This window comes from Equus asinus, chromosome 23 (assembly GCF_041296235.1).
Source record: "Equus asinus isolate D_3611 breed Donkey chromosome 23, EquAss-T2T_v2, whole genome shotgun sequence".
NCBI lineage: Eukaryota > Metazoa > Chordata > Mammalia > Perissodactyla > Equidae > Equus > Equus asinus.
The window spans coordinates 33723462-33742933 of NC_091812.1; the positions used below are offsets into that span (position 1 = coordinate 33723462).

At 41.4% G+C, this 19472-nt stretch overlaps 1 protein-coding gene across 5 annotated transcripts in view; it reads left to right on the forward strand.

Moving 5' to 3' along the window:
- APBA1 (amyloid beta precursor protein binding family A member 1) overlaps positions 1-19472 on the forward strand; it is a 215195-nt gene that overhangs the window by 35300 nt on the left and 160423 nt on the right. The window lies entirely within an intron of this gene.

Genomic DNA, 19472 nt, shown 5'->3' on the forward strand with positions numbered 1-19472 from the left:
AGAAGCTAAGGAGAGGCCAGAGATTCAGGAGAAAATGAGGATGGCTGTGGTGTCATGGAGAGAAAGAGAGTGTTTCCAGAAAGAGAGCATGGTCACCTATGCCAAAGGCAGCAGAAAGTCACATAAGTTAAGGACAAGTGGATTTGGACATATGGAGATCGTTGGTGACTTTAGCAAGAGCAGCGTTAGAAGAGGAATCCAATTAGAGTGAATGGAAGAGTGAGTGGGAGGGCCAGGAGGTGGAGGCAGCCCGTCTGGACTCTTCCCTGGAGGAACTTGGCTGGGAAAGAAAGAAATTAAGTGGTAACCAGGAGGGTAGAGTGATTCTCTAAAGATAGATGATAATAGAATGTGTTTGAGACTGGTGAGCAGGACCCAAAGACAGGGAGAGGAAAGCAGTGTAGCAGAGAGGAGGAACAACTGAGGACCAAAGTTTACCTTTTTGGCTTAATTCTATGTGATCTGGCCCCTGCCCACATCCCTGGCCCCCTCTCCTTGATTGTTATGCCCAGTCACTCTCGTCTTTCTGTTCCTCCATGCTAACCACTAAATTCAGTCCTGCCGTGGGGCCTTTGCATTTGCTGTTGCCTCTTTTTTGCATACTCTGTTCCCAGGTCTTTGTATGTCTGGCTCCTCTTTGACATAGAGATCTCAACTGAAATGTCCTCTCCTCAGAGAGGACTTTCTTGGCCACTCTATTTAAAGTCGTCCCTGCACCTCCCTCCAGTCACTCCCATATAACCCTAGTTACTTCATAGCACGTTTCCTCCCTGAAGTCTGCTCAGAAGTTACATTCTTATAAATGCCTACCCTGACTGCCCCATTTAGAATTGTGACCCACTGCCCCTCCACACACACACTGCTAATTACCTTTATCCTCCTCTTTTTTTTTTTAAATATAGCACATACCACCTTTTAACACAGAACAATCATGCATCGCTTAACGACGGAGGTGCATTCTGACAAATGCATCGTTAAGCAGTTTCATTGTTGCGCAAATATCACAGAGTGTACTTACACAAACCTAGGTGGTACAGCATGCTACATACCTAGGCTACATGGTACTGATCTTATGGGACCACCATCATGTATGCAGTCTGTCATTGACTGAAATGTCTTTATGTGGTGCGTGACTGTATATAAATTACCTACTTATTACAACTTGTGTTATTGTCTCTCTCCCCTGGCAGAATGTGATCTCCACGAGGGTAGGAATCTATGTCTGCTTTGTTCACTGATGAGTCTCTGGTGCTGGAACACTGCCTGGCAAGGAGTAGGGCCTCACTAATATGTTCACTTGAATGGACTTAACTTTCCACTATCTGAAATGACCTTGATCAGTTGTTGACTTGCTTGTTAATTATGTGTCCCCCAACTAGAGTGCAAGCAGCAACCTTGTCAGTCTTCTTTGCTGCTGTAAGCTCAGCACTAGAACTGGGCCAATACATAGTAGGTGCTCAATAAATATTTGTGGAGCGATTGATGGTTACATTCCCTAACTTGAGACTTTTAACTTGCCTTAAGCACAGTTGATCCAAGACTTTCAACCTGGACCATCAGTTTCCAGACTTTTGCCATGCTTTGTCCCAGTGGAAATTTCTGGAACGTCCATATCTTAAATAACACAAAATATGGATTCTGGCTCCACTTGATGCAATTCGTTATCATCATTATATGGGTGATAGTAAGTCTGTTTTTACTTGTTAATACCTGTAGATGCTTAATAAATATTACTCAAAAAGTAGGATTAATCATGAGCTATTATCACTAGAAGGAACCTTAGAGGTTATCTAAATCTGTAGCATGTATCATGATTAACATCAGAAATGGACTACATTAAAGTCATCTGTATGGTCTTAAGGTGTAGTAAAAATTCAACTAAGAACTAAATATTCCAAATATTAGTTAGATAACCTTGTCATTAACCAAATACTTGACACTTACATTAAATAAGTGGAGAGAATCCTGAACATATATGGGATATATGTAAGAGTTGTAATTGATTTCAGTCAGACTTTAGATGTAATTTTTGCATTTATGCTCCACACATTGTAGGGGCTACATATTCTCAAGTTACCTTTTGTATAGTTTTATATAAACAACTGTATGTGGTTAATTTTTGAAGCTGTCATCCTATAAAAAAAGCTATGAAGAAATTATTGAAAGTCTAAGCAATGTAATTAAGAGTTAACATAGGTAGAAATTAACACACGAAGTTTCACAGCCCTGTAAAAACATTCTCAACGTAGAAGACCACGTTAGGCATTGTTTCTTTTTAATTCACTTTTATTCCAAAACTATGATCCGAACTCACAGGTATAGAGAGTTTCTGGAAACTTATTTGCAAAAACATGAGCTGTAGTCAGATGAAGACAAATTGATTGTGTCTCAGTGTTCTGCATTTCCAGGAATTTTAAGTAAAGCTACTTAGAAGTTCCCTGTATTGTATAATAAGATTTTAGAACATGTCGCTATGCCCATTATTTTTCATTGTCTGCTTAAGAAGCTCCTCTGGTTAATAAGCTTTCCATCGTAGGACCCAGAATGTCTAAGAAGCTAATGGCATCTTTTGGAAAGGCTGGCATGGCACTCAGCTGGCTCTGTTCAGCTCTCTCTGAATGTTTCTTCCTGTGATTTTCTGCAGAGGAGGGGGATGAGCAAAGAGCTCTGTAGCCAGACTTAGAATGACCCTGATTGCTTTTCAGGGTGGGCAGAGAAGGACTTATGACCCTCATTTCTGCTCTCAGTGAATTCATTTTCTATTTCTACATAACAGATTACCACAAATTTAGCAGCTTGAGACAACACACGTTTCTTATCGCACAGTTTCCACGAGTAAGAAGTCTGGGCACAGCTTTGCTCAGTACTCTGTTCAGGGTCTCACAAGACTGCAGTCTTGGTATCCACCAGGCTGCTTTCTCCTCTGGTGGCTTGAGCAGAGAAGAACCTCCTTCCATGCTCATTGGTAGAATTTATTTCCTTGGGGCTATATTACCAAGGGCTTTTGCTAGTTACAGACTGAAGTCCAACAACTCTCTGCCATGTGGACTTCTTCACATGGATACTTCCTTCATCAAGCCAGCAAGGAGCATCTCTCGCTATGTAATAGTCATGGGAGTGACTTCCTATCACTTTGCCACGTTCTGTTGCTTAGGAGCAAGTCATACCAGCCCTCAAAGGGAGGAGACTACACAAAGACATGAACAGGAGGAGGCGGTCCTTGGGTCCACCCTAGGGTCTGTCTGCCACGCTCAAGTATCTCCTTCCCACACTGGTGCTTTTGCCTTTAGCCATCATGTCGTATCTTTTGCTAAAGTGGGTGGTAATGTAAAATGAAGAGATTCGAACCTTATTTTTTTCTAGTTGTAGGACTGATTTGTTTCTTTCTCAACCTTCTTTCTGTGTTGTGGGGTCTCTCTTGGTTTCTTTGGGGGAGGGAGAGAGTCCCTGAGGATAATGGAAGGAAAACAGAGAATTTGCTCTTGAGGAAGGGGAAGTTTGGTTCCCGAGTTTTTGGGTAGCAGTCATCTGTGTTTCACGTGGCATTAACACAATTTCCACTTGGTTTCTCGTTATGTCACCCAGGAAAGTCCTTTGGGTTATAACAACAAATTGACACCCAGATGGCACACATACTGTCAAAGGAATTCTACAGTCAGAGTGGGAGCTGGTCCAGATGAACTCAGTGAGCATGTCCCACCCACAAATACTCTGTATTTGCTATAAAATTAGAAAGTCTGCCCTCCCAGGCAGGCCAGTTAAAGAAGGATATATTCCCCAGAGATCTAGTTAACGGAAGAGCTGTTTTTCAGAATCTGACTGAGGGAGAGAAGGAAAAATAAAAACCCTAGGGTGAATCTAACTGCATTGAACTATAATGAACCTAAAGATGGTGTTATTTGATAACCAAAAAACAAACAAAAAAAACAAAAGAAAAAAACCCCAACCCTTCACAGTTTAAAAAAATAATAATTTTGAGATATTTAAAAAATTCTCTCTATGATGTAGTGTATTTCTGTTTAGATTCTTATTAATGACTTGCTTTTGAAGTGCATTAAGAAGTGCCCACATAGTGCATTAGCTTTATTCAGAATAAAGAATAGGTCAGCAGTGTGCAGCATTGAATGGAGGGTTTTGAATAGTTACTGGAAGGCACTTTTAAGCACTGATGGCCAGAGTTACTGAGGTAGAAATCTGCAAAAGCAAAGGCATTATTTAAAATAATAATTCTGAATTTATCCGTGTTTGTTTTTTTTCCCATAAGTGCAGTTTTTCTCCCACTGGCCTCGGGATTATAAACTTTGGGGACTTAGTGGCTGGCATTACTAGGTAAATAAATATGAGAGGAGATGCCATTGGTTTTTATGGGTGTTGGTATGCCTCAGGACATGAATAGAAAATCATAATAATTCTTTCTTTTCTTAGGCTTTGCAAGCTTATGTTCCTATTCCGTTCTCTCGAGGAGGTTTGGCCAAGTCTTAAACAGTAAATTCATATAAATGGCCAGATGTGCCAGGTGCTTCTCAGAAGTCAGTTGGCAGATAAAAGGGGCAGCACGTTTCATTTTTCCTAGTCCGGACTTTTGAGGAGATGGTTGTTTATGCAGTTTAGCTTCCAGCACTTTCTTTACTCTCTTATGTATTAAAATTTGTGACTCCTGGTCCTTAATGGGAAGGGCGATAACATATTAAAATGGAGAAACATTGATTTGAAGTTTATTTATTGGATCACCACCATCGGCGTTTACATCATTCTTTAAAAGTACTTAGAGCTCTTAACATACATTTGTCAAAAAACGGTTTATTCCTATGCAATAGAAAGATCTCTGTGGCCAAAATCTGAGCCAGTACCGCTGCTCTTCACTTTTTGGTAGATGCTTATGGCTGAACTCAATTTGTCATCAGCATAACTTGTATGCTTGTTGCCCTTCACTGACCTTATAAGCTTGTGAACTATATTTGGAATCTACCTATTGGTTCTAGAAAAATAGTAAGCTCATTTAAAGATTCCAACAAAAATTTGACATAACCTGTACTTAACAAATTGCTTTTTCTAGACCTAGAATGACATTTAAATGGTAGTTAATGTTTCAATCTCCCTCAGTATCCAAGTTAATCCCCTTACCAAATAACTCAGAGAAAACCTTTTCAGATGATCAGGGTAGCATTGGATATACCGCCCCAATAATGTGCTTAAGAATTAATCTGCTGAATTTATACAGAGAGTAATTTAGGCAGTGATGAAACTCAAGCCCAGTGACATATGTTGCACTCTTGTATTTTCAAGTTCATGGTTGTGCATTGAATCAGAACCTCTTGTAGTTGTTGGGATATGTTTCAAACTTTAGTAGCATCTCTCTAATAATAACATGGTTGATATTAAATTTTGCAAAGAACAAATGAAAAGTTTGAATTATGTTTTAACCAAATTAGCTTTACCAGAGGACAGCAATTTAAACTATGTGACATGTCTCTAAGTCCAATTAGTGTTTGAGCCCTGAGATCAGGCAACCTCACTGTTTCCCATATTCTCTTATCCAGTAAATATTTGTGGGCCTACGGTGTGCCAGGAACAGTTCTAGGCACTGGGATACCGCATTGGTGAATACAGACAAGATCCCTGTTCTTATGGAGCTTACACTACATTCAAGGAAGAAGACAAGCAAAAATATAAACGTTTAAGAGAAATATCAGCTGGAGATAAGGCCCATGCAGAGAATTAAATAGGGCCTTGTGATAAAGAGTGATCAGACAGCTACTTTATTATTTTTTTTGTAAAGTTGGATCTCTATCTTAATTCTTTTTTTTAAATTGAAGTAACATTGGTTTATAACATTATATAGATTTCAGGTGTACATCATTATAATTTGACTTCTGTATAGACTCATTGTTTTCACCACCAAAAGTCTAGTTGCCATCTGTCACTGTGCAAATGTCTTCCTTTACTTCTTCCGCCCACTCCCTTCCCTTCTGGTAACCGTGAGTCTGTTCTCCTTATCTCTGTGTTTCTCTGTTTATCTTTCACATATGAGTGAAATTATATGGTATTTGTCTTTCTCCCTCTGACTTATTTCACTTAGCATAATACCCTCAAGATCCACCCATGTTGTTGCAAATGGCATGATTTCGTCTTTTTTTAATGGCTGAGTAGTATTCCATTGTCTATATATACCGCATATTCTTTATCCATTCATCCGTTAATGGACACTTGATTGTTTCCTTGTCTTGGCTGTTGTAAATAACACAGGCAGCTCCTTTAGATTGGGTGGTTAGGGAGGTCTCATGAGAAATACAGACTTTAGATGGAGATCCCAGTGTCCAAAAGGAGCAGTCCTGGGAAAGATGAGGGGAGAAGACAGTCCAGGCAGAAGGGACAGCTGGTGCAAGCCTGATGTGCTTAAGGCTGGGGGAAAAGGCCTTTGTGCCCACAGTGTACTAGGAAAGGGAAAGGTGGCCCAACATCGGGACCAGATTTACAGAGCCCTGTATGGCAGGGACAGGAATTTGAATTTACATTAGACACAGATAGAATGCAAATCCCTGGCATGTAAGCTGCATGAAGGCAGTGTGGAGGCAAGAGAGCTGTCAGGAGCCTGTTGCTGTGGTTTGGTTGTTCTCAATTACATATCTGTAACAAAGGCTGGCCATGACCTATCTTTCCTTTGAAAAATGGGAAGAAAAAATATGTCCCAGTTTGGCATTGGAGACAGGGAATTTGAAGCATTTAAAATTTATTGTTGATGTCTATTTAAACTCAACTTCACATCTGGGTTTCTCGGCATCATGAAAACTTAAGCTGTAAATCATGTTTTGTTTTAAAACTCTTGCTCAAGAACAAAGTTTTGGTCACACCCTTTTAATTTTCTTGCAAAGACTGATGTAATTTCTTGGATATTTGACTCAGTGGGTTGCTTTCTAGAATTCAGAACATGGTTAGCCTTCCACTGAGGCAGATCTAGTTCAGGTGAGAGAGTGTAAAACCAGGTCTTTGGATGTGCTGGGCACCTCACCTGAGCTCCATGGGTGGGGGTGGGGCAGCTACATTCAGCTTCCGTGAGGACAGCAACAGGGTCTGAACAAGAACTCTGCTCCTCTCAAAGAAAAATGCTGCCTTGTGGGTCCTTTCCTTAATAATTAATAAGAGAAGAGAATTAAAGAAATTATTGAAACCATAAAAATTGTTTCCAAATTGAATGTGTTTTTCATTTGGGATCTTGGCTCAGTCTGAGCAAATTATTTGGTACAGTAAGAATGAGCATTATTTACTCTGTAAGAGTGGGGGATGTTCTCATCTTAAGCGTACCCTGTCCATCCTTATGCTGATCCTAGGCAGTGAGGCACCCATTAAAATTCATTGTATTGTAAATTCATGCTGCTCTTTATTAAATTTAGAGACCGTTTGATTTTCACTGAAAACTGGCTCAGACTCCACGGTATCCTAATTTGCGCTTTCAGGAACTGTTTTTTTCATATTCAGAATCTCTCAGAAGCTGTTTGCCAGCATGTTCTAAATATGGGTTATAAATGAGTGAAAATGAAAAAAAAAAGGATTATGATGATTTAGGTTTTACATTTTATATTGCTTTACATTTCTAAAAAGTACATTCACACCTACATTATGTGATTCTCAAGATAGCCATATGAGAAAGGTATTACAGCAAAGGAAGGGAAAATCAGAGACATTAAAGTGACCTACTCAAGGTCACAAAGCTAGAAACAACAAAACTGCCCACCAGTTTTGTTTTGCACATTGTAAAGGGGTCAGGCTGTGTTCCCCAGTGTTGGGGCCAATGACGTGCATCCAGATGCCCAGAGAGCCTGTTAGAATGCAGGTCCCGGGGCCCCATCCCAACCTGAATCACACTCTCTAGGTTTGGAGTTTAGGAATCTGTATTTTTAAAGCACCCCTCGCCAACTGATTTTTATGTGCAGTAAAATTGGAACAATTAGCAGATCTAGGCAGGGTAGCCCTTGGCAAAATAAGAGATTGAGGAAGACTTCCTGTGACCTATCCCCTCCTGCTCCAAATCTTGTTCTTTCCTTCAAGACGTCAAGCTTGCTTGCTGCTCTCCTTTATCAAACCCCCTCTGAAGAGAGGGTGTGCAAGAGCTGAAAGGACCACTCCTCCATAGAATTTCTGCCTTTTAACAGAGGCCAAGTCCTAAGCCAAAAAGAAAGAAAGAATCTCTTGGAGAAGTGGAGGAGACATGTGGGGATAAAGGAAAATAAGACCCTGCTGAACCTATAGAATCCGTCTCATGTCATCCATTTCATTGCAGTCTCAGGTCATTTCTGGGTATGGCACTTACCTACAAGATGCACATTTCAAACAACTATAGATTGATAATGTAGGTTTTTGGGTGGGGTGCTTATGAGCTTCTCTTGAACTGTCTGTTTTCCAGACATTTCAAGTACAACTTGGCTATTTGAGCCAAAGGTCATGTCAGACATTGGCCTTTTAGTGATACAGCTTGGGCCTTGTCTTTCTAGTGGGACCCCTTGGAGAGTCTTTGGGGAGGACTTCTGGCTCTGCCAAGGGTGTGGACATTTGAGTCATGAGGTCATTGTTGCAGATTCTGTTGCTGCCTTTGCTAATCACAAAGATAACACGTGCCGTTTCTATGGGCTGTGATTGCCAAAGCCACAGCTGACCATGAGCTACTTTCCATTGGAGGGGTTTGTCGTGACCAGTTGGGAAATCATATTTCTCATCCTTACTGCAACTTCCCGGGAGAAATCTTTGGCTTGGTAGGAATTTAGTTCCTGAGCTCTGGGTAGGTTTTTCTGGGACATGCAGAAGAACACGTCGCAAGAAGATTCTGAAAGGCTGCTCAGTATAAAAACAGGTTTTGGTTTTGTTTGCACTGGCCTCAAATGCTGTTGCTACTGAATGACTTCATAGGCCAGAAACATCTGTCCATGGCACTTCTCTGTGCAAATGGAAGAACCGTGAAACCTAGCCAGAAGCTACCTATTCTTGTGATGAACTAGACACAGACATGCTCGTATTTATTCAATACCTTTGGAGATTAAGCCGTCTGTGTGTGATTCATGTCTTTGTTTCACTTTCTAGGATGGTTGTGCTGGAGGAGACATCTGTGACATGTGTGAGCCTTGCTCTGCCTCTTGCTCTGAGATGTGGGGGAAGTGGACCGATTCTGCTGGGTCTTAGTTTCATCATCTTTGACAAGGAAGGCAATGGATTGAATCAGTGGATCCCAAATGTGGAGGACATCCACACATTCCTGGGACCTGTCCCAGACCTACTGACAGAATCTCAGAGTCTGGGCCCTGGGAATCTGCATTTTTTAAAGCTCCCCAGGTGTTTTGGATGCTCCTCAGGTTGGTGGCCACTGCATCAAGTGATCTTTAAGACCACTCTGGCTCTGATGGACCAGGAGGCAACATCCGTCCTATTTATCAGGTTGCCATTTGGGACAGTAGAACATGGTTTGTTGCTAATCACAGCCAACATTAGGTTCCAATTAATTGCTTTGTTCCCGCCAAATGCCATGATTTATTCACTAGTAGAAAGCAGATTAAAGATCACAAAACATTTGCCTACAAAGTGCTGAGCCTGACTCACTCATATTTTCCTGTTATATTCATGAAGAATAGTTGTAATGATAACCAATACTCATTTAGTGCTGTGTGCCGGGTAGTCTTCTAAGTACTTGAGACACATAAACTCATTTGATCCCCACAACCACTCTATATTGTGGAACTATTATTATACCTATTTTACAGATGTGGAAACTGAGACACAGAGAGACTCAATAACTCTCCATGGTCCTACAGCTAATAAGGAGTGGGGGCAGAACTCGACCCTGGGCAGTCTGACTCAAGAGCCATGCAGTTAGCTACTGTGAATGAGAGTTTGTCACTGGCTTGTCCGCCTTTACTCTGGATTTCTAGGCTGGTTGACTGGAAGGATGGTTGGGCATTACTGAAGACAGGGGAGCAGAGGAACCACAGGTTTGGCAGGGAAAGATCTGTTTGGGGAATTGAGTTTGAGATGTATCATGCACATTGGGAAAAGTCGGTCCCACTCTTAGAAGAAGAGACATGGCTAGAAAGGCAGAGTGGGGAAAGCTTAGAACAGCCACGATGACAGAGGTAAGAAGCAGAATGTAGAGTCCAGGAGCACCAACAAGGATGACAACTATGGAGGTTGCCTCCCTTCTGGTCCAGACGGACGAGGAGCCAGCTAAAGGCAAGGGCGCCGTCAAAGAAGTAATAGGAGAATCAGGAGGCTGCGGTTTCAGAAAACCAAGAGAACACAGATTTTTCTCAAATTAAGGAAAGAAAACAGGGTCAAGTGGTGCAGTGTCAAATAAGTGGAAAACCAGAGAGAGATGGTACACTTCGGCAGCTAGGACCTCATTGTAACCTGTCAGGAAGGAATTTCAGTGGTGTTGAAGTGCCAAACAATAAGCTCATGTTAAATGAAACTGTTAATGTTCTATATTTAATTTCATTGATTTGTATAATCCCACACAAATACCTGTGGAGTTAGTACTTTAAGAAAACCCTGCTTGCATCAAGATGACTAGCTCACCAGGCAGTTGGCACCTTTAAAGTTCCAGTGTCTTTAGTTAAGGTCACTTCACTGGTGATGATGATAACCACTATTCGGTGAATGCTTACTCTGTGCCAGACACAGATCCTTACCAAAAGTCCTGTCCAGCCCCATTTTACAGATCAGGACACTGAGCGCTGAAAGGTTATATAACTGGCCCTACTTCTCGCAGTGAGGACAAGGCAGAGCCCAGATTCAGTCCCAGCTCACGTGTTCGTCCCTGGCAGTGCTGCCCATTCTGCCGCCTGTGCCCAGCTGCTCGTTCAGCCCCGCTCTTCCTCTCTAGAACCTCACTGTTGTCTGTCTGGGCTGCTCCTTGGTGTGACCAGGCTGGCCTGAGCTTGCACACGCGAAGCCCACACCCAGGCATTTTCATGTGGGCATGGACTGGGTGTAAAGCACCGGGACAGGGCCCTGCAGCTACTTTCTGGCCTCTGGGGTTTCTCCTGGCCAGCCGTAGATGGAAGAGGTCATACGTTGTCTCGCTTACCATCTCTCGGGACAGTCTGTCGGTCTCACCCATTTTCTCAGCTTAGTGTGTACCTTACAGCCTCTCATTTTCTTTCTGAGCACTGGAAATACCAATTTACAGGGGAAAAGAGGGCTAGAATTTATGCCAGGCTTTGCCCTGACTTACAGAATAATTTTTTTTTAAATCCACTAGACCATCCTCAGGAGAAGTGGCAAGCCACCTGTCCTAACTTCCGTGTCTAATTTGGGGAGACGGAGGAAGAGGCATGCTAGTAACTGGGACCTGGTTTTCCAGAAGACAGGCAGTGCTTTGAGACCAAGATGTCAAGGGAAGGCTGTCTTCAGTTCAGGATTTAATTGCTTGTTTTTGAGTGTTGGGATTTTATTTTTCCTAATGTTCTAGAGATTTCAGGAAACTTTTTACGCAGAAACCCAGAATAAGAATTTTTATTTTTGTCAGAGAATTTTTTTTTCTGTGCAAACAAGGAATGGAAAGATTGCTGTTTATGTCATTAAGCAGCACAGAATGTGTGCGGGCGTGTGTGTTGCACATCCAGGGGCAGCCCAAGTACCTCTGTCAATGTGAATAATTAGGTCAGGACATGTCCATTAAAACCCAGAATTTAAGAAATGAGTGCGTGTTGGGCTCAAGCTTTTTCATAAAGCAGGTTTCATTTTGTAAGCAGGTAAAATTCCATCTTGGCTTTTCTGTTTGTTCTAATCTCAGCCCAGGGAGATGGGGGGAGGGGCTGTGTTTTAATAACAGAGCCTTCGTTGTTCTTGAGATGATGGTAATAATGATGCCTTTCCTTCATGTGACTCTCAATGGTTGGCAAGGCCTGTCCATGTACATTCTTTTGTCTGAGTCTCACGACACCTATGTGAGATAAGAGAGAGATCAACCTGCTCTTCATGGTTGAAGGAATAGAGATTCAGAGAGGTGAAGCAATTTCTGTAAGGTCACACAGCTAGTAAATAGTAGAGCCGAAATAGCAAATGTGTTTGTAGTATTTATGAGTCTCATATTTCCTTTTCTGATTTATAGAGATCTCTCCAGTTGCTTCACTATCCTCTCAGCCTTCATAAAGGACTGTGGTGTCATCACTCAGAGAGCATGTTATGAAAGTAATGTTCACATTATGGGTTCATTTCTGTGAGTGTAATTTCTTTTCTTATGGCTCCTTAAGACGTACATTTCCTTCTCTTTACCACTAGATGATTCCTTGAGAGTGGGAACTAAGACTTAAATTTCTTTTGAATTGCCTCACAGCAACAAACACTGTGCTTGTTTTAATAAACATTGATGTAGTTTTCTAGTCAGTGCGATATTCAGAACCCCCTTAGATCAAAGGTACCGAAGTGTATTCAGCACTTGTCCTTTGCTGAATACATTGCCAGCTGCTCTGCAAACTGCGTTGCTGGTGACTTTCCCTCAGCCCATCGAGGTACGTGTGATTATCCCATTTTGTAGATATGACGTTCAGAGAAGTTGAGAGAGTTACCTAAAGTCCCCCAGCTAATAGGTGGAGGGTTAGGATCTGAACCCAGATCTTTCTGGCTCCAACATGTTTGTACCTTTTCCTTTATGTAATATATCTTTAAAAACAAAGGCTGAAAATGTTTGCCAAGAATTTCTGATGACACATCTTGAGCCCTAGCCTCTCTTTGTGTCAGTGGGTTTGCCCACAGCCTAGGTCCTTTGCTGTCCTGAGCCCTAGATCGTGCTTCTGTATCTCCCTCAGTCTGCCCTCTCTCACCCCTGCCTGAGTCTACTGGCCATAACCCTCTGATCTTTTCTAACCCAAATCAGCCTCCATCAAATATAACTGATGATCTCAACTTCTTCATGCCACTATTATTGTTTGTCTCTTTCCGCGTAAAGTGTGTCCTTCCTCACGTAATAGTTATTCAAATACCTGCCTTACCCTCCTTCTACACTGAGCTTTTAGGGGTTGGAACTTGTCCTACATATTTAATCATTGCAGCATCTGCAACAGTGTCTCTTGCACGTAACAAGAATACACTAAATGTTGAGCGAGTTAAATTGAATCAAGAGACACTGAGTGGTTCCTAGAAAAGTAGCTGGTGCCAGTCCAGCTGCTCATGTGTGCAGCCATCAAGGAGTTTGAGAAATGGTGGGGATGCTGCGCAAAGCTGTCGTCTATGGCTGTGTGCTCATCAAAGAGCCCAAGTGCTGTTCCATTGCTCTGAACCTGTGCTGAAATGACTAGTCCAAGGATGATAAATATGTAGCATGCATGCTGCCATTCCCCTCTCCCACACAGCATTCCAGCAGACGTTACCAAGCAATTAAAGCTGACATTTAAGAAAATATATTTGCTGCTCCCGTGTTGGTCTACCTAGAGGTTTGTGTGTGTGTGTGTGTTTAAGCTTGATGGTAAAACATTGTGAGGCTAGAACTTTAGCATTGCCTATTTTAAGTATGTAAATAAACACCCAGTCTTGATCTTCTCATGGGCAAGAAAGCAGGATTTCAAAGGAAGGATAGTTGCATAATAGTGTGAATATACTTAATGCCACGAATTGTACACATGAAAATGGTTAAAATGGTAAGTTTTATCTTATGTATATTTTACCACAGTTAAAAAAAAGATAAATCCCAAATATTTGGTGTTGACAGTTGCGTGGCTGAGCACTAGGGATGGGTAGAGTTTTGGGAAGGGTGGAGGTATAATCCCCATTTCTTCTCCATTATGCTCCCATCTTCTCAACAATTCCTCTAGTATCATGATCTGGAGTGAGTTTATTATTAAACCATATTGCTGGCTCTTAAAGTGGGGTTGTGCCTATAGGGAATAGTCAGTAAGTATTTGTTGATGATGGTAATGAGCAAATCCAGGTGGGATACATTATACTCAACTAGAGTAGCTATCATTCTTGGTATCCAGTACAAATGTAATCGCTCAGTCGGTTTCTACACTAGTGCCATTTTGGTAGTGTGTGAGTCTTCTCCTCCTCCATCTGGCTTTAGGCTCTCAACAGATAGACTGTGAGTCAGCCACTAGAAGATGAACCCTATGAGACAGGGTTCGTCATTACTTTTGTTCAGCATCGTTTCTCTGTCCCACTCCCCAGCAAGAAGTGTAAGCATTAAAAACATTGTGGAATGAATAACTAGAATTGACATCTGATTTGTTTTTATATTACCATGGCTAGCCTAGTCTATCACACACACAGCACATGTTTATTGATTAAACTGATGTTTTAGGTTAAAAGCAGATCTGGTACCCCAGTGGATATCACCAACTGGCACATAAGAAGAGCTAACTAAATATTAATGACTGTTATTAGATTATGTCTAGAAAATATTAAAGCTAACAAGGTGGCACAAGGGTGGGGAAAAACCACGTCTGTGGAGGAGGGACAGAAGGAGATGGAGACGGTAGATGATTAGGGCTCCAAGTTGGGAAAGTGTACTCGATGGGAGTCGGACCATAGCCGAAGTTCTCAGTGAGGGTGCTCTTTAGTTCAGTCTGCTTTAGGTGATTGCCTGTAATTATCCTCCAGGTCTGTGTCATTGCTCTAGGGAGGAGAAGACCCACAGGGGGCCTTTTGAAGACAATGGTGTTTAAATGTTCCTTTATCCCCTGTTTCCCTGTGTATGTTGAAGTAGCACATCAGAAATACTGTCTTTATGGGGCCAGTGCTTTAAAGAAGCTTGTCCAGGCAGTGGTCCCTCTTCCCTTCCCAGTCTGTCATCATTCTTCATCTCTGACTTTTTCTTCTTAGCCCTTTTGATATTTTGAAGTTAGCTGTGAGTATTGGTTATAGTTCTGCTTTCTGATCCACCTATCCCCCCTTTCCTTTTGAGTAATTGGATGATGGTATAGATTCAAAAATTCCTTTCAATTGAAAAATGAAAGAGGAAACCAGATGGATTAAGATATACTTGATTTGTGTCAGTGCATTAATTCCTCACTGTAGCAGTTTCCACCTTGGTAAACATTTCTGTTTTTTTCTACTGAGTTTGCAGCCACCAGTGTTCATCATTGTAATTAAAACGATTTTGTGATTTCTTTTCCAAATACGGTACTAAGTGTTCTTGGGGGAATACCGCTGCATATAAGAAGGGTGAGTTGTACGGTAGTTTGCAGTGCGATGCACATCTAATTAAGTGATAATCTACTGTGGTCAGAGTAACCTAAAAATAGTAGATGTGGCTTGCTTCTGCCCTGTGCCACCTTGTTAGCTCTGATATTTTCTAGGCGTAATCTAATAATAATAACTAACATTTTTTAGTGCTTATTATGGACCGGCACAGGCTAAGTGCTTTACATGCCTGACTTGACAGTGACCCTGTGAGAGAGCCACTGGTAACATCCCAATTTTACAGAAAAAGAAATTGAAGCTCAACCAATTTAAGAGACAATTCTGAGATTCCAACCCAAACAGTTTGACTCTGGAGGCACAACCCTGACCACTAGTTACGACTGCCTTCTTTGTGCCATTGGTTGGCACAAGCAGACCAGTTTTTATCCCATTCATGTTTTACTTTAGTAAGTCAAGAGTTTACACAAAATACCGAGGGAAATAGAAGAAAGTATGTGGTTTTATTTAGGGATGCGTACTACAGTGTATTACTGAAAGTGCAGACGGTAAAGCTAGCTTTGAAGGTTAGAGGAAGCTTAAATTAAAAACTATAAATGTGCCCATTCACCAGTTCTAGAAGTAACCGTGGACGTTGCTGCTGCTTCTCTTTTTTCAGTCCAAAGGTGATGATCACAGAATAAACTGAAGGCTGAACTTCTTCTTTTTGAAGCAAATAAAATTCTGGATGGGACTGTGGGGGGGTCCTTTTAAGGAGCTTCTGCTGTGTTTCTTAGAAGTCATTGGAACAGTATCATTTTATTTTTTAATTTATCTGTTTACCTTTAGGACAGGAGATCTTCTCTCTGACTGCTCTTTTGCCACTTGCTTTCTTGCCTCCTCATTGCCATGTGTCACTTCTTTTAGGAAGCAGCATGGCCCGAGAACAGAGTAAGGACCTTAATTGGACAGACTTGGGTTCCAAAACCAATTTCCTACTCACTTGCTGTGTGTAGCTTCTTCGGCTTCTCTGAGCATCAGTCTCTTTATCTGTAAAAAAGTAAGTGGTGCAATAAAGCTTCCTTCATAGAGTTCTTGTGAAGTGTAAACTGGGTGACAGATATCAAGTTCCTGTCACAGTGCCTGCTGGCCTGCAGTAGGTGCTAACATAATGCAGTCTAGGTCCCTGCTCTCCCCTCCTTCCTCTCTCCTCCACTGTACCACCATTTGCTGGCGTTGGGTTTTGTTAATCAAAAGTGATGCTTTGCAAATGGACAGAGAGCGTGGAGCCCTCTTTGATGCGCTGATGTTCTTGAGGAAGACCAGTCCATTTGCTTGCGCACCAGTGCTTTTTTCCAGAATATTGGGTATAAAATCTAGTGAGTGTACCTGTGGATTCTTTTTGTGTATATTTACAGTTGTTCAGCCTGTTGGCAGGACTCTGCTTGTATTCTTCCTTCAGGATCCAGGGGACCAAGGACCATGGGTATATTTTTTTTATGGTGATGTGAGTTCTGTTTGAGAATTTTCCATTCATTCATTCACTGAATAAGTATCTATCGAGTGCTTACTGTTTGCTAGGTACTCTGCTAAGGTTCTAGGAACAGCACAGTCAACAAAACCAACCCAAATCTCTGACCTCATGGAGCTTACAATTCTAGTGAAATTCATTTTGATGATAATTTAAAAACAAATTTAATGTAACCATGTTCCGGACTCTGCAGGTAACCACCTTGAAACTAAGTGCTGCCATGAGGTCCCAGAGCCCACAATAACATATATGTGATTAGGGCCCTGGCATCAAGTGGATTTTTCTTTAATAGTAGCTCAAAGAACAGAGGTGAATGTAATTACAAATCATGCCCTCCAGCCAAGGCCAGGCCGAATGACAATATGGGGCAGCGTTTGCAACATGAAAGCTGCATGTAGAGCCTGGATAGGAAACAGTGGTTGGAGAATTCACTCATCACCTAGCATACAATGGAATAAGGAGGCCAAACTTGAAAGAACCAGGCCACAGTGTAGAAATCTAATTTCAACAATAGATCACATATCAGATTAATTAATGTGATTCATTTGGGTTTTATTGGTTTGTGGGTTTGTTTGTATTATCAGTTTTAAATTGTTCTGATTTTATAGCTATGTAAGAGCTTAAAACATAAGGAATTTATAGCCTTATAATAATTCTTTTTTAGTTAGCCCGAGGGAGGCCTGAGATAATTTTTGTAATGTAAAAGAGGTCATTTCAAGCACAGAAACAGTGTTTCAGAGAAAGCTTCTCTACAGGCACAATTTTTTGGAAATATGAAGAGTTTAGCAAAAACTAGTTATATCCTTGATTTATCAGAAAAAATAAGAAAAGGGCCGTAGAGGAAAGGTTATGGCTATTGTTTTTACCCAAAAATCATTCTGTGTTCTGTTTTGTAGTTGTGAGCTATTGTTTTTATGTTAGCCATGACTGAGTTGTCATGCTTTTAAGAATTTCTCATTGATTTAAAGAAAAAAAAATTATACGAACTTCTTTCTTCTTTGCCATGCCTCTCCACTTACCCACGTGTGTGTGCACCATCACACAGATACACACACACACACGCACGTTGACCTGTAACCTCTTCTGACTGATACTCATCATTTGTTTATTTGGGGCCTCTCCTCACTGTAAACTTCTTTGTACAGGGTTGCAAGATTTGTTTTAGAACAGCTTTTGGTATTCAGAGTAACTCGAGCCTATCCAAGGAGCATTGAAGAGTAATCATAAAGGAGTATCTCTTCATAACAATTAGTATTTTCTGCTATGTAATATAGCGTGTCTGATCTCCCTTGCAGATCCGAGGCTTGGGGGCAGGACTGGGGAGGCGGTTCTCTGTTAGGAGCTGGCGTGATGCCCATACACACGGTGACCATACCTCTCTCCCTGTTTGTCTGGCACTGTCCGGGCTTATGTCTGCTGGCTCAGCTGGTTAAGGGTGCCCCCTTTCACTCTCAGAAGTATCTCATTTGGATGATGAATTATAAGGTCACTCTAGTTACACAAAACATTTTGGCCTTATGGTTCTATTAGATCAAACGAAGAAGCTGTTTCACAGATTCACTTTCATCACCAGTTCTCTTTCTCACTTATTCATAACTATAGATCTGTGTTTGAGTTTGCACCATTTGGAAATGTTTATGTATAAAGATATGGCAATATGCATGTACTTTTTGGTAATGTCTTTCTTAGGAATTACAGCAAGTTTATCACCAACGTGGCAGGGGTCAGTCAGGTGGGAGCAATGATTGTCTGAAGGTCAGCAAAACTTTTTGAAATGTGAGGTGTCAGGATATTTCACATCCAGAAGGTCAAATCCTGCAAATCCTGTTACAGTGAACTTCTAGGACCTAACACACTCTTCCTTCAAAAATTAAAAGTGAAATTGTATTATTGTGTCCTGTCTCATTGCCTGGGTGGGGCTCAGAAGCTTTCGTTGGAACCTGCTATTTTGAATGATGATGTTGCCTTTGTCAGAAGCTTATTATTTTGGGGTTAAAGCTGAGGTCTTAAGCCAATGCTTGGGCTCAGATGGTGGTTTGTGGCTTAAGGCATGTGGACACAAGACAAGGAAAGACCTTCTGATTGTTCTGGAACTAACTGTCCCGTTTGACCATGGCCCCGGCCGTGCTTCACTCCTGCCTCTTGGTCTTTAGCTATTTAGTTTGATCCTTGCAATGTTTACAGAGGACCAGGAGGAGGAAAGAAGGGGAAATTACCACACATCCATTTTCTAGAAAGTCATTTCATAAGAAAGATGACTGAATCTGTCTTGCTTATTCTCATGGCACCTTTCTGTGGGCGGCGGGGCAGGGGGCAGGGGGTTGGGTTATTTTTTTTGTTTGTCAGACCAAGCATTTTCTACTCTCTTGCATGTATTTCCTCCCACTAAATATTTATTGTATTTAATTTAGTGAAATGCATTTAGAAAAGCTAGAAGAAAAGCTCCATTAGGGGAGACTCATAGCCTGTTGTGTTCACCAGTCTGTCCCCCTGGGCCTAAAACAGTGCCTGGTGCTGAGGAGGTGCTGAAAGATAAGGAGAATGAATGAATGAATGCTGCGGAGACAGAAAGTGGATGAGATTGTGCTGGGGGCTGGGGGAGGAGAAAGGGGAGCGACTGCTAGTGGGCACACGGTTTTTTTGGGGGGTGATGAAAATATGCTGGAATTAGATAGCAGTGATGGTTGTCCAACCTTGTGAACATACTAAAAACCACTGATTTGTACACTTTTAAAAGGTTAATTTTATGAAATTTTAATTATCTGTCAATTTTTAAATTGCGAAAAATGAATGAATAAATAAATTTATATGCATTACATATAGTCATAATTGGTTCTTAATAAAT